This window comes from Anopheles merus, unplaced genomic scaffold (assembly GCF_017562075.2).
Source record: "Anopheles merus strain MAF unplaced genomic scaffold, AmerM5.1 LNR4000178, whole genome shotgun sequence".
Lineage (NCBI taxonomy): Eukaryota > Metazoa > Arthropoda > Insecta > Diptera > Culicidae > Anopheles > Anopheles merus.
The window spans coordinates 17,501-32,285 of record NW_024427758.1 but is presented as its reverse complement, the minus strand read 5'-3'; positions in this window follow the sequence as shown (position 1 = coordinate 32,285).

Below are 14,785 nucleotides of genomic sequence, written 5' to 3'. Positions count from 1 at the left end.
CGCTTGGGTATGTTTACCATACAAGGTTTACTAGGGAAACCTGCTTGCTCGACCATTGCCCTCCCGTCGCGGACACCATTCTTGGACAGAAGTCCTAGTACGTAGAGTACTTTCCCTAGGTATGTGCCCGTTCGTGACTATCGTTGCGTGCATACGGACACGCTTGGGTATGTTTACCATACAAGGTTTACTAGGGAAACCTGCTTGCTCGACCATTGCCCTCCCGTCGCGGACACCATTCTTGGACAGAAGTCCTAGTACGTAGAGTACTTTCCCTAGGTATGTGCCCGTTCGTGACTATCGTTGCGTGCATACGGACACGCTTGGGTATGTTTACCATACAAGGTTTACTAGGGAAACCAGGAAGGAATTCTAGGCACACGTTTTGTTCCATCCACAGTAACTTTCGTTCTCTTAAGGTAGCTATTTAACTTGTTTGCCATGATAAGTAACCTGCTTCCCCGACCGTCGCGGACACCATTCTTGGACAGAAGTCCTAGTACGTAGAGTACTTTCCCTAGGTATGTGCCCGTTCGTGACTATCGTTGCGTGCATACGGACACGCTTGGGTATGTTTACCATACAAGGTTTACTAGGGAAACCTGCTTGCTCGACCATTGCCCTCCCGTCGCGGACACCATTCTTGGACAGAAGTCCTAGTACGTAGAGTACTTTCCCTAGGTATGTGCCCGTTCGTGACTATCGTTGCGTGCATACGGACACGCTTGGGTATGTTTACCATACAAGGTTTACTAGGGAAACCTGCTTGCTCGACCATTGCCCTCCCGTCGCGGACACCATTCTTGGACAGAAGTCCTAGTACGTAGAGTACTTTCCCTAGGTATGTGCCCGTTCGTGACTATCGTTGCGTGCATACGGACACGCTTGGGTATGTTTACCATACAAGGTTTACTAGGGAAACCTGCTTGCTCGACCATTGCCCTCCCGTCGCGGACACCATTCTTGGACAGAAGTCCTAGTACGTAGAGTACTTTCCCTAGGTATGTGCCCGTTCGTGACTATCGTTGCGTGCATACGGACACGCTTGGGTATGTTTACCATACAAGGTTTACTAGGGAAACCTGCTTGCTCGACCATTGCCCTCCCGTCGCGGACACCATTCTTGGACAGAAGTCCTAGTACGTAGAGTACTTTCCCTAGGTATGTGCCCGTTCGTGACTATCGTTGCGTGCATACGGACACGCTTGGGTATGTTTACCATACAAGGTTTACTAGGGAAACCTGCTTGCTCGACCATTGCCCTCCCGTCGCGGACACCATTCTTGGACAGAAGTCCTAGTACGTAGAGTACTTTCCCTAGGTATGTGCCCGTTCGTGACTATCGTTGCGTGCATACGGACACGCTTGGGTATGTTTACCATACAAGGTTTACTAGGGAAACCAGGAAGGAATTCTAGGCACACGTTTTGTTCCATCCACAGTAACTTTCGTTCTCTTAAGGTAGCTATTTAACTTGTTTGCCATGATAAGTAACCTGCTTCCCCGACCGTCGCGGACACCATTCTTGGACAGAAGTCCTAGTACGTAGAGTACTTTCCCTAGGTATGTGCCCGTTCGTGACTATCGTTGCGTGCATACGGACACGCTTGGGTATGTTTACCATACAAGGTTTACTAGGGAAACCTGCTTGCTCGACCATTGCCCTCCCGTCGCGGACACCATTCTTGGACAGAAGTCCTAGTACGTAGAGTACTTTCCCTAGGTATGTGCCCGTTCGTGACTATCGTTGCGTGCATACGGACACGCTTGGGTATGTTTACCATACAAGGTTTACTAGGGAAACCTGCTTGCTCGACCATTGCCCTCCCGTCGCGGACACCATTCTTGGACAGAAGTCCTAGTACGTAGAGTACTTTCCCTAGGTATGTGCCCGTTCGTGACTATCGTTGCGTGCATACGGACACGCTTGGGTATGTTTACCATACAAGGTTTACTAGGGAAACCTGCTTGCTCGACCATTGCCCTCCCGTCGCGGACACCATTCTTGGACAGAAGTCCTAGTACGTAGAGTACTTTCCCTAGGTATGTGCCCGTTCGTGACTATCGTTGCGTGCATACGGACACGCTTGGGTATGTTTACCATACAAGGTTTACTAGGGAAACCTGCTTGCTCGACCATTGCCCTCCCGTCGCGGACACCATTCTTGGACAGAAGTCCTAGTACGTAGAGTACTTTCCCTAGGTATGTGCCCGTTCGTGACTATCGTTGCGTGCATACGGACACGCTTGGGTATGTTTACCATACAAGGTTTACTAGGGAAACCTGCTTGCTCGACCATTGCCCTCCCGTCGCGGACACCATTCTTGGACAGAAGTCCTAGTACGTAGAGTACTTTCCCTAGGTATGTGCCCGTTCGTGACTATCGTTGCGTGCATACGGACACGCTTGGGTATGTTTACCATACAAGGTTTACTAGGGAAACCAGGAAGGAATTCTAGACACACGTTTTGTTCCATCCACAGTAACTTTCGTTCTCTTAAGGTAGCTATTTAACTTGTTTGCCATGATAAGCAACCTGCTTCCCCGACCGTCGCGGACACCATTCTTGGACAGAAGTCCTAGTACGTAGAGTACTTTCCCTAGGTATGTGCCCGTTCGTGACTATCGTTGCGTGCATACGGACACGCTTGGGTATGTTTACCATACAAGGTTTACTAGGGAAACCTGCTTGCTCGACCATTGCCCTCCCGTCGCGGACACCATTCTTGGACAGAAGTCCTAGTACGTAGAGTACTTTCCCTAGGTATGTGCCCGTTCGTGACTATCGTTGCGTGCATACGGACACGCTTGGGTATGTTTACCATACAAGGTTTACTAGGGAAACCTGCTTGCTCGACCATTGCCCTCCCGTCGCGGACACCATTCTTGGACAGAAGTCCTAGTACGTAGAGTACTTTCCCTAGGTATGTGCCCGTTCGTGACTATCGTTGCGTGCATACGGACACGCTTGGGTATGTTTACCATACAAGGTTTACTAGGGAAACCTGCTTGCTCGACCATTGCTCTCCCGTCGCGGACACCATTCTTGGACAGAAGTCCTAGTACGTAGAGTACTTTCCCTAGGTATGTGCCCGTTCGTGACTATCGTTGCGTGCATACGGACACGCTTGGGTATGTTTACCATACAAGGTTTACTAGGGAAACCTGCTTGCTCGACCATTGCCCTCCCGTCGCGGACACCATTCTTGGACAGAAGTCCTAGTACGTAGAGTACTTTCCCTAGGTATGTGCCCGTTCGTGACTATCGTTGCGTGCATACGGACACGCTTGGGTATGTTTACCATACAAGGTTTACTAGGGAAACCTGCTTGCTCGACCATTGCCCTCCCGTCGCGGACACCATTCTTGGACAGAAGTCCTAGTACGTAGAGTACTTTCCCTAGGTATGTGCCCGTTCGTGACTATCGTTGCGTGCATACGGACACGCTTGGGTATGTTTACCATACAAGGTTTACTAGGGAAACCTGCTTGCTCGACCATTGCCCTCCCGTCGCGGACACCATTCTTGGACAGAAGTCCTAGTACGTAGAGTACTTTCCCTAGGTATGTGCCCGTTCGTGACTATCGTTGCGTGCATACGGACACGCTTGGGTATGTTTACCATACAAGGTTTACTAGGGAAACCTGCTTGCTCGACCATTGCCCTCCCGTCGCGGACACCATTCTTGGACAGAAGTCCTAGTACGTAGAGTACTTTCCCTAGGTATGTGCCCGTTCGTGACTATCGTTGCGTGCATACGGACACGCTTGGGTATGTTTACCATACAAGGTTTACTAGGGAAACCTGCTTGCTCGACCATTGCCCTCCCGTCGCGGACACCATTCTTGGACAGAAGTCCTAGTACGTAGAGTACTTTCCCTAGGTATGTGCCCGTTCGTGACTATCGTTGCGTGCATACGGACACGCTTGGGTATGTTTACCATACAAGGTTTACTAGGGAAACCTGCTTGCTCGACCATTGCCCTCCCGTCGCGGACACCATTCTTGGACAGAAGTCCTAGTACGTAGAGTACTTTCCCTAGGTATGTGCCCGTTCGTGACTATCGTTGCGTGCATACGGACACGCTTGGGTATGTTTACCATACAAGGTTTACTAGGGAAACCTGCTTGCTCGACCATTGCCCTCCCGTCGCGGACACCATTCTTGGACAGAAGTCCTAGTACGTAGAGTACTTTCCCTAGGTATGTGCCCGTTCGTGACTATCGTTGCGTGCATACGGACACGCTTGGGTATGTTTACCATACAAGGTTTACTAGGGAAACCTGCTTGCTCGACCATTGCCCTCCCGTCGCGGACACCATTCTTGGACAGAAGTCCTAGTACGTAGAGTACTTTCCCTAGGTATGTGCCCGTTCGTGACTATCGTTGCGTGCATACGGACACGCTTGGGTATGTTTACCATACAAGGTTTACTAGGGAAACCTGCTTGCTCGACCATTGCCCTCCCGTCGCGGACACCATTCTTGGACAGAAGTCCTAGTACGTAGAGTACTTTCCCTAGGTATGTGCCCGTTCGTGACTATCGTTGCGTGCATACGGACACGCTTGGGTATGTTTACCATACAAGGTTTACTAGGGAAACCTGCTTGCTCGACCATTGCCCTCCCGTCGCGGACACCATTCTTGGACAGAAGTCCTAGTACGTAGAGTACTTTCCCTAGGTATGTGCCCGTTCGTGACTATCGTTGCGTGCATACGGACACGCTTGGGTATGTTTACCATACAAGGTTTACTAGGGAAACCTGCTTGCTCGACCATTGCCCTCCCGTCGCGGACACCATTCTTGGACAGAAGTCCTAGTACGTAGAGTACTTTCCCTAGGTATGTGCCCGTTCGTGACTATCGTTGCGTGCATACGGACACGCTTGGGTATGTTTACCATACAAGGTTTACTAGGGAAACCTGCTTGCTCGACCATTGCCCTCCCGTCGCGGACACCATTCTTGGACAGAAGTCCTAGTACGTAGAGTACTTTCCCTAGGTATGTGCCCGTTCGTGACTATCGTTGCGTGCATACGGACACGCTTGGGTATGTTTACCATACAAGGTTTACTAGGGAAACCTGCTTGCTCGACCATTGCCCTCCCGTCGCGGACACCATTCTTGGACAGAAGTCCTAGTACGTAGAGTACTTTCCCTAGGTATGTGCCCGTTCGTGACTATCGTTGCGTGCATACGGACACGCTTGGGTATGTTTACCATACAAGGTTTACTAGGGAAACCTGCTTGCTCGACCATTGCCCTCCCGTCGCGGACACCATTCTTGGACAGAAGTCCTAGTACGTAGAGTACTTTCCCTAGGTATGTGCCCGTTCGTGACTATCGTTGCGTGCATACGGACACGCTTGGGTATGTTTACCATACAAGGTTTACTAGGGAAACCTGCTTGCTCGACCATTGCCCTCCCGTCGCGGACACCATTCTTGGACAGAAGTCCTAGTACGTAGAGTACTTTCCCTAGGTATGTGCCCGTTCGTGACTATCGTTGCGTGCATACGGACACGCTTGGGTATGTTTACCATACAAGGTTTACTAGGGAAACCTGCTTGCTCGACCATTGCCCTCCCGTCGCGGACACCATTCTTGGACAGAAGTCCTAGTACGTAGAGTACTTTCCCTAGGTATGTGCCCGTTCGTGACTATCGTTGCGTGCATACGGACACGCTTGGGTATGTTTACCATACAAGGTTTACTAGGGAAACCTGCTTGCTCGACCATTGCCCTCCCGTCGCGGACACCATTCTTGGACAGAAGTCCTAGTACGTAGAGTACTTTCCCTAGGTATGTGCCCGTTCGTGACTATCGTTGCGTGCATACGGACACGCTTGGGTATGTTTACCATACAAGGTTTACTAGGGAAACCTGCTTGCTCGACCATTGCCCTCCCGTCGCGGACACCATTCTTGGACAGAAGTCCTAGTACGTAGAGTACTTTCCCTAGGTATGTGCCCGTTCGTGACTATCGTTGCGTGCATACGGACACGCTTGGGTATGTTTACCATACAAGGTTTACTAGGGAAACCAGGAAGGAATTCTAGGCACACTCCATGTAACTTTCGTTCTCTTAAGGTAGCTATTTAACTTGTTTGCCATGATAAGCAACCTGCTTCCCCGACCGTCGCGGACACCATTCTTGGACAGAAGTCCTAGTACGTAGAGTACTTTCCCTAGGTATGTGCCCGTTCGTGACTATCGTTGCGTGCATACGGACACGCTTGGGTATGTTTACCATACAAGGTTTACTAGGGAAACCTGCTTGCTCGACCATTGCCCTCCCGTCGCGGACACCATTCTTGGACAGAAGTCCTAGTACGTAGAGTACTTTCCCTAGGTATGTGCCCGTTCGTGACTATCGTTGCGTGCATACGGACACGCTTGGGTATGTTTACCATACAAGGTTTACTAGGGAAACCTGCTTGCTCGACCATTGCCCTCCCGTCGCGGACACCATTCTTGGACAGAAGTCCTAGTACGTAGAGTACTTTCCCTAGGTATGTGCCCGTTCGTGACTATCGTTGCGTGCATACGGACACGCTTGGGTATGTTTACCATACAAGGTTTACTAGGGAAACCTGCTTGCTCGACCATTGCCCTCCCGTCGCGGACACCATTCTTGGACAGAAGTCCTAGTACGTAGAGTACTTTCCCTAGGTATGTGCCCGTTCGTGACTATCGTTGCGTGCATACGGACACGCTTGGGTATGTTTACCATACAAGGTTTACTAGGGAAACCTGCTTGCTCGACCATTGCCCTCCCGTCGCGGACACCATTCTTGGACAGAAGTCCTAGTACGTAGAGTACTTTCCCTAGGTATGTGCCCGTTCGTGACTATCGTTGCGTGCATACGGACACGCTTGGGTATGTTTACCATACAAGGTTTACTAGGGAAACCTGCTTGCTCGACCATTGCCCTCCCGTCGCGGACACCATTCTTGGACAGAAGTCCTAGTACGTAGAGTACTTTCCCTAGGTATGTGCCCGTTCGTGACTATCGTTGCGTGCATACGGACACGCTTGGGTATGTTTACCATACAAGGTTTACTAGGGAAACCTGCTTGCTCGACCATTGCCCTCCCGTCGCGGACACCATTCTTGGACAGAAGTCCTAGTACGTAGAGTACTTTCCCTAGGTATGTGCCCGTTCGTGACTATCGTTGCGTGCATACGGACACGCTTGGGTATGTTTACCATACAAGGTTTACTAGGGAAACCTGCTTGCTCGACCATTGCCCTCCCGTCGCGGACACCATTCTTGGACAGAAGTCCTAGTACGTAGAGTACTTTCCCTAGGTATGTGCCCGTTCGTGACTATCGTTGCGTGCATACGGACACGCTTGGGTATGTTTACCATACAAGGTTTACTAGGGAAACCTGCTTGCTCGACCATTGCCCTCCCGTCGCGGACACCATTCTTGGACAGAAGTCCTAGTACGTAGAGTACTTTCCCTAGGTATGTGCCCGTTCGTGACTATCGTTGCGTGCATACGGACACGCTTGGGTATGTTTACCATACAAGGTTTACTAGGGAAACCTGCTTGCTCGACCATTGCCCTCCCGTCGCGGACACCATTCTTGGACAGAAGTCCTAGTACGTAGAGTACTTTCCCTAGGTATGTGCCCGTTCGTGACTATCGTTGCGTGCATACGGACACGCTTGGGTATGTTTACCATACAAGGTTTACTAGGGAAACCTGCTTGCTCGACCATTGCCCTCCCGTCGCGGACACCATTCTTGGACAGAAGTCCTAGTACGTAGAGTACTTTCCCTAGGTATGTGCCCGTTCGTGACTATCGTTGCGTGCATACGGACACGCTTGGGTATGTTTACCATACAAGGTTTACTAGGGAAACCAGGAAGGAATTCTAGCACACGTTTTGTTCCATCCACAGTAACTTTCGTTCTCTTAAGGTAGCTATTTAACTTGTTTGCCATGATAAGCAACCTGCTTCCCCGACCGTCGCGGACACCATTCTTGGACAGAAGTCCTAGTACGTAGAGTACTTTCCCTAGGTATGTGCCCGTTCGTGACTATCGTTGCGTGCATACGGACACGCTTGGGTATGTTTACCATACAAGGTTTACTAGGGAAACCTGCTTGCTCGACCATTGCCCTCCCGTCGCGGACACCATTCTTGGACAGAAGTCCTAGTACGTAGAGTACTTTCCCTAGGTATGTGCCCGTTCGTGACTATCGTTGCGTGCATACGGACACGCTTGGGTATGTTTACCATACAAGGTTTACTAGGGAAACCTGCTTGCTCGACCATTGCCCTCCCGTCGCGGACACCATTCTTGGACAGAAGTCCTAGTACGTAGAGTACTTTCCCTAGGTATGTGCCCGTTCGTGACTATCGTTGCGTGCATACGGACACGCTTGGGTATGTTTACCATACAAGGTTTACTAGGGAAACCTGCTTGCTCGACCATTGCCCTCCCGTCGCGGACACCATTCTTGGACAGAAGTCCTAGTACGTAGAGTACTTTCCCTAGGTATGTGCCCGTTCGTGACTATCGTTGCGTGCATACGGACACGCTTGGGTATGTTTACCATACAAGGTTTACTAGGGAAACCTGCTTGCTCGACCATTGCCCTCCCGTCGCGGACACCATTCTTGGACAGAAGTCCTAGTACGTAGAGTACTTTCCCTAGGTATGTGCCCGTTCGTGACTATCGTTGCGTGCATACGGACACGCTTGGGTATGTTTACCATACAAGGTTTACTAGGGAAACCTGCTTGCTCGACCATTGCCCTCCCGTCGCGGACACCATTCTTGGACAGAAGTCCTAGTACGTAGAGTACTTTCCCTAGGTATGTGCCCGTTCGTGACTATCGTTGCGTGCATACGGACACGCTTGGGTATGTTTACCATACAAGGTTTACTAGGGAAACCTGCTTGCTCGACCATTGCCCTCCCGTCGCGGACACCATTCTTGGACAGAAGTCCTAGTACGTAGAGTACTTTCCCTAGGTATGTGCCCGTTCGTGACTATCGTTGCGTGCATACGGACACGCTTGGGTATGTTTACCATACAAGGTTTACTAGGGAAACCTGCTTGCTCGACCATTGCCCTCCCGTCGCGGACACCATTCTTGGACAGAAGTCCTAGTACGTAGAGTACTTTCCCTAGGTATGTGCCCGTTCGTGACTATCGTTGCGTGCATACGGACACGCTTGGGTATGTTTACCATACAAGGTTTACTAGGGAAACCTGCTTGCTCGACCATTGCCCTCCCGTCGCGGACACCATTCTTGGACAGAAGTCCTAGTACGTAGAGTACTTTCCCTAGGTATGTGCCCGTTCGTGACTATCGTTGCGTGCATACGGACACGCTTGGGTATGTTTACCATACAAGGTTTACTAGGGAAACCTGCTTGCTCGACCATTGCCCTCCCGTCGCGGACACCATTCTTGGACAGAAGTCCTAGTACGTAGAGTACTTTCCCTAGGTATGTGCCCGTTCGTGACTATCGTTGCGTGCATACGGACACGCTTGGGTATGTTTACCATACAAGGTTTACTAGGGAAACCTGCTTGCTCGACCATTGCCCTCCCGTCGCGGACACCATTCTTGGACAGAAGTCCTAGTACGTAGAGTACTTTCCCTAGGTATGTGCCCGTTCGTGACTATCGTTGCGTGCATACGGACACGCTTGGGTATGTTTACCATACAAGGTTTACTAGGGAAACCTGCTTGCTCGACCATTGCCCTCCCGTCGCGGACACCATTCTTGGACAGAAGTCCTAGTACGTAGAGTACTTTCCCTAGGTATGTGCCCGTTCGTGACTATCGTTGCGTGCATACGGACACGCTTGGGTATGTTTACCATACAAGGTTTACTAGGGAAACCTGCTTGCTCGACCATTGCCCTCCCGTCGCGGACACCATTCTTGGACAGAAGTCCTAGTACGTAGAGTACTTTCCCTAGGTATGTGCCCGTTCGTGACTATCGTTGCGTGCATACGGACACGCTTGGGTATGTTTACCATACAAGGTTTACTAGGGAAACCTGCTTGCTCGACCATTGCCCTCCCGTCGCGGACACCATTCTTGGACAGAAGTCCTAGTACGTAGAGTACTTTCCCTAGGTATGTGCCCGTTCGTGACTATCGTTGCGTGCATACGGACACGCTTGGGTATGTTTACCATACAAGGTTTACTAGGGAAACCTGCTTGCTCGACCATTGCCCTCCCGTCGCGGACACCATTCTTGGACAGAAGTCCTAGTACGTAGAGTACTTTCCCTAGGTATGTGCCCGTTCGTGACTATCGTTGCGTGCATACGGACACGCTTGGGTATGTTTACCATACAAGGTTTACTAGGGAAACCTGCTTGCTCGACCATTGCCCTCCCGTCGCGGACACCATTCTTGGACAGAAGTCCTAGTACGTAGAGTACTTTCCCTAGGTATGTGCCCGTTCGTGACTATCGTTGCGTGCATACGGACACGCTTGGGTATGTTTACCATACAAGGTTTACTAGGGAAACCTGCTTGCTCGACCATTGCCCTCCCGTCGCGGACACCATTCTTGGACAGAAGTCCTAGTACGTAGAGTACTTTCCCTAGGTATGTGCCCGTTCGTGACTATCGTTGCGTGCATACGGACACGCTTGGGTATGTTTACCATACAAGGTTTACTAGGGAAACCTGCTTGCTCGACCATTGCCCTCCCGTCGCGGACACCATTCTTGGACAGAAGTCCTAGTACGTAGAGTACTTTCCCTAGGTATGTGCCCGTTCGTGACTATCGTTGCGTGCATACGGACACGCTTGGGTATGTTTACCATACAAGGTTTACTAGGGAAACCTGCTTGCTCGACCATTGCCCTCCCGTCGCGGACACCATTCTTGGACAGAAGTCCTAGTACGTAGAGTACTTTCCCTAGGTATGTGCCCGTTCGTGACTATCGTTGCGTGCATACGGACACGCTTGGGTATGTTTACCATACAAGGTTTACTAGGGAAACCAGGAAGGAATTCTAGGCACACGTTTTGTTCCATCCACAGTAACTTTCGTTCTCTTAAGGTAGCTATTTAACTTGTTTGCCATGATAAGCAACCTGCTTCCCCGACCGTCGCGGACACCATTCTTGGACAGAAGTCCTAGTACGTAGAGTACTTTCCCTAGGTATGTGCCCGTTCGTGACTATCGTTGCGTGCATACGGACACGCTTGGGTATGTTTACCATACAAGGTTTACTAGGGAAACCTGCTTGCTCGACCATTGCCCTCCCGTCGCGGACACCATTCTTGGACAGAAGTCCTAGTACGTAGAGTACTTTCCCTAGGTATGTGCCCGTTCGTGACTATCGTTGCGTGCATACGGACACGCTTGGGTATGTTTACCATACAAGGTTTACTAGGGAAACCTGCTTGCTCGACCATTGCCCTCCCGTCGCGGACACCATTCTTGGACAGAAGTCCTAGTACGTAGAGTACTTTCCCTAGGTATGTGCCCGTTCGTGACTATCGTTGCGTGCATACGGACACGCTTGGGTATGTTTACCATACAAGGTTTACTAGGGAAACCTGCTTGCTCGACCATTGCCCTCCCGTCGCGGACACCATTCTTGGACAGAAGTCCTAGTACGTAGAGTACTTTCCCTAGGTATGTGCCCGTTCGTGACTATCGTTGCGTGCATACGGACACGCTTGGGTATGTTTACCATACAAGGTTTACTAGGGAAACCTGCTTGCTCGACCATTGCCCTCCCGTCGCGGACACCATTCTTGGACAGAAGTCCTAGTACGTAGAGTACTTTCCCTAGGTATGTGCCCGTTCGTGACTATCGTTGCGTGCATACGGACACGCTTGGGTATGTTTACCATACAAGGTTTACTAGGGAAACCTGCTTGCTCGACCATTGCCCTCCCGTCGCGGACACCATTCTTGGACAGAAGTCCTAGTACGTAGAGTACTTTCCCTAGGTATGTGCCCGTTCGTGACTATCGTTGCGTGCATACGGACACGCTTGGGTATGTTTACCATACAAGGTTTACTAGGGAAACCTGCTTGCTCGACCATTGCCCTCCCGTCGCGGACACCATTCTTGGACAGAAGTCCTAGTACGTAGAGTACTTTCCCTAGGTATGTGCCCGTTCGTGACTATCGTTGCGTGCATACGGACACGCTTGGGTATGTTTACCATACAAGGTTTACTAGGGAAACCTGCTTGCTCGACCATTGCCCTCCCGTCGCGGACACCATTCTTGGACAGAAGTCCTAGTACGTAGAGTACTTTCCCTAGGTATGTGCCCGTTCGTGACTATCGTTGCGTGCATACGGACACGCTTGGGTATGTTTACCATACAAGGTTTACTAGGGAAACCTGCTTGCTCGACCATTGCCCTCCCGTCGCGGACACCATTCTTGGACAGAAGTCCTAGTACGTAGAGTACTTTCCCTAGGTATGTGCCCGTTCGTGACTATCGTTGCGTGCATACGGACACGCTTGGGTATGTTTACCATACAAGGTTTACTAGGGAAACCTGCTTGCTCGACCATTGCCCTCCCGTCGCGGACACCATTCTTGGACAGAAGTCCTAGTACGTAGAGTACTTTCCCTAGGTATGTGCCCGTTCGTGACTATCGTTGCGTGCATACGGACACGCTTGGGTATGTTTACCATACAAGGTTTACTAGGGAAACCTGCTTGCTCGACCATTGCCCTCCCGTCGCGGACACCATTCTTGGACAGAAGTCCTAGTACGTAGAGTACTTTCCCTAGGTATGTGCCCGTTCGTGACTATCGTTGCGTGCATACGGACACGCTTGGGTATGTTTACCATACAAGGTTTACTAGGGAAACCTGCTTGCTCGACCATTGCCCTCCCGTCGCGGACACCATTCTTGGACAGAAGTCCTAGTACGTAGAGTACTTTCCCTAGGTATGTGCCCGTTCGTGACTATCGTTGCGTGCATACGGACACGCTTGGGTATGTTTACCATACAAGGTTTACTAGGGAAACCTGCTTGCTCGACCATTGCCCTCCCGTCGCGGACACCATTCTTGGACAGAAGTCCTAGTACGTAGAGTCTTTATTGTACTTGATCAGTTTGTATTGCCTTCGCTTTGTTCCATCGACACTTGCTACTGCTCACTAAGGGGTTTTTGTTTGTGATGTGTACGATAAGCCACCGTCTATCCTATCAGGCACTTTATCAACACTTTTCACCCAAGTCATAGGAACGTAGTGTACTTTCCCTGATCGGTACACAATTTTGGTGCACGGCTATCCTGACCGGCAACTTGTACCAACATGGACATCCATGAACGCGTACGCTCGGGCTGCGCCCTCCGTGTTGTACTTTCCCTGATCGGTACACAATTTTGGTGCACGGCTATCCTGACCGGCAACTTGTACCAACATGGACATCCATGAACGCGTACGCTCGGGCTGCGCCCTCCGTGTTGTACTTTCCCTGATCGGTACACAATTTTGGTGCACGGCTATCCTGACCGGCAACTTGTACCAACATGGACATCCATGAACGCGTACGCTCGGGCTGCGCCCTCCGTGTTGTACTTTCCCTGATCGGTACACAATTTTGGTGCACGGCTATCCTGACCGGCAACTTGTACCAACATGGACATCCATGAACGCGTACGCTCGGGCTGCGCCCTCCGTGTTGTACTTTCCCTGATCGGTACACAATTTTGGTGCACGGCTATCCTGACCGGCAACTTGTACCAACATGGACATCCATGAACGCGTACGTAGTGTACTTTCCCTGATCGGTACACAATTTTGGTGCACGGCTATCCTGACCGGCAACTTGTACCAACATGGACATCCATGAACGCGTACGCTCGGGCTGCGCCCTCCGTGTTGTACTTTCCCTGATCGGTACACAATTTTGGTGCACGGCTATCCTGACCGGCAACTTGTACCAACATGGACATCCATGAACGCGTACGCTCGGGCTGCGCCCTCCGTGTTGTACTTTCCCTGATCGGTACACAATTTTGGTGCACGGCTATCCTGACCGGCAACTTGTACCAACATGGACATCCATGAACGCGTACGCTCGGGCTGCGCCCTCCGTGTTGTACTTTCCCTGATCGGTACACAATTTTGGTGCACGGCTATCCTGACCGGCAACTTGTACCAACATGGACATCCATGAACGCGTACGCTCGGGCTGCGCCCTCCGTGTTGTACTTTCCCTGATCGGTACACAATTTTGGTGCACGGCTATCCTGACCGGCACTAAATCGTCACTTTTCGTCCATAACCTAGGAACGTCGTGTAGGTTTCATCATTTTTATGTTTGATTCGGTTTAATATGATTGAAAAATACGCTAAGTCCCAGAAATCTGAACTCGAATACTTCCTCCATGTTGCGCCAAAAGCTACTGACCAACGCCTAGCTTGAGACCCATTTATAGTTTAATTTCCATTAATAGTTTTGAAAAATACGCTAAGTCCCAGAAATCTGAACTCGAATACTTCCTCCATGTTGCGCCAAAAGCTACTGACCAACGCCTAGCTTGAGACCCATTTATAGTTTAATTTCCATTAATAGTTTTGAAAAATACGCTAAGTCCCAGAAATCTGAACTCGAATACTTCCTCCATGTTGCGCCAAAAGCTACTGACCAACGCCTAGCTTGAGACCCATTTATAGTTTAATTTAAATTAATAGTTTTGAAAAATACGCTAAGTCCCAGAAATCTGAACTCGAATACTTTCTCCATGTGGCGCCAAAAGCTACTGACCAACGCCTAGGTACATGGTTGGTACATGGATTGTAT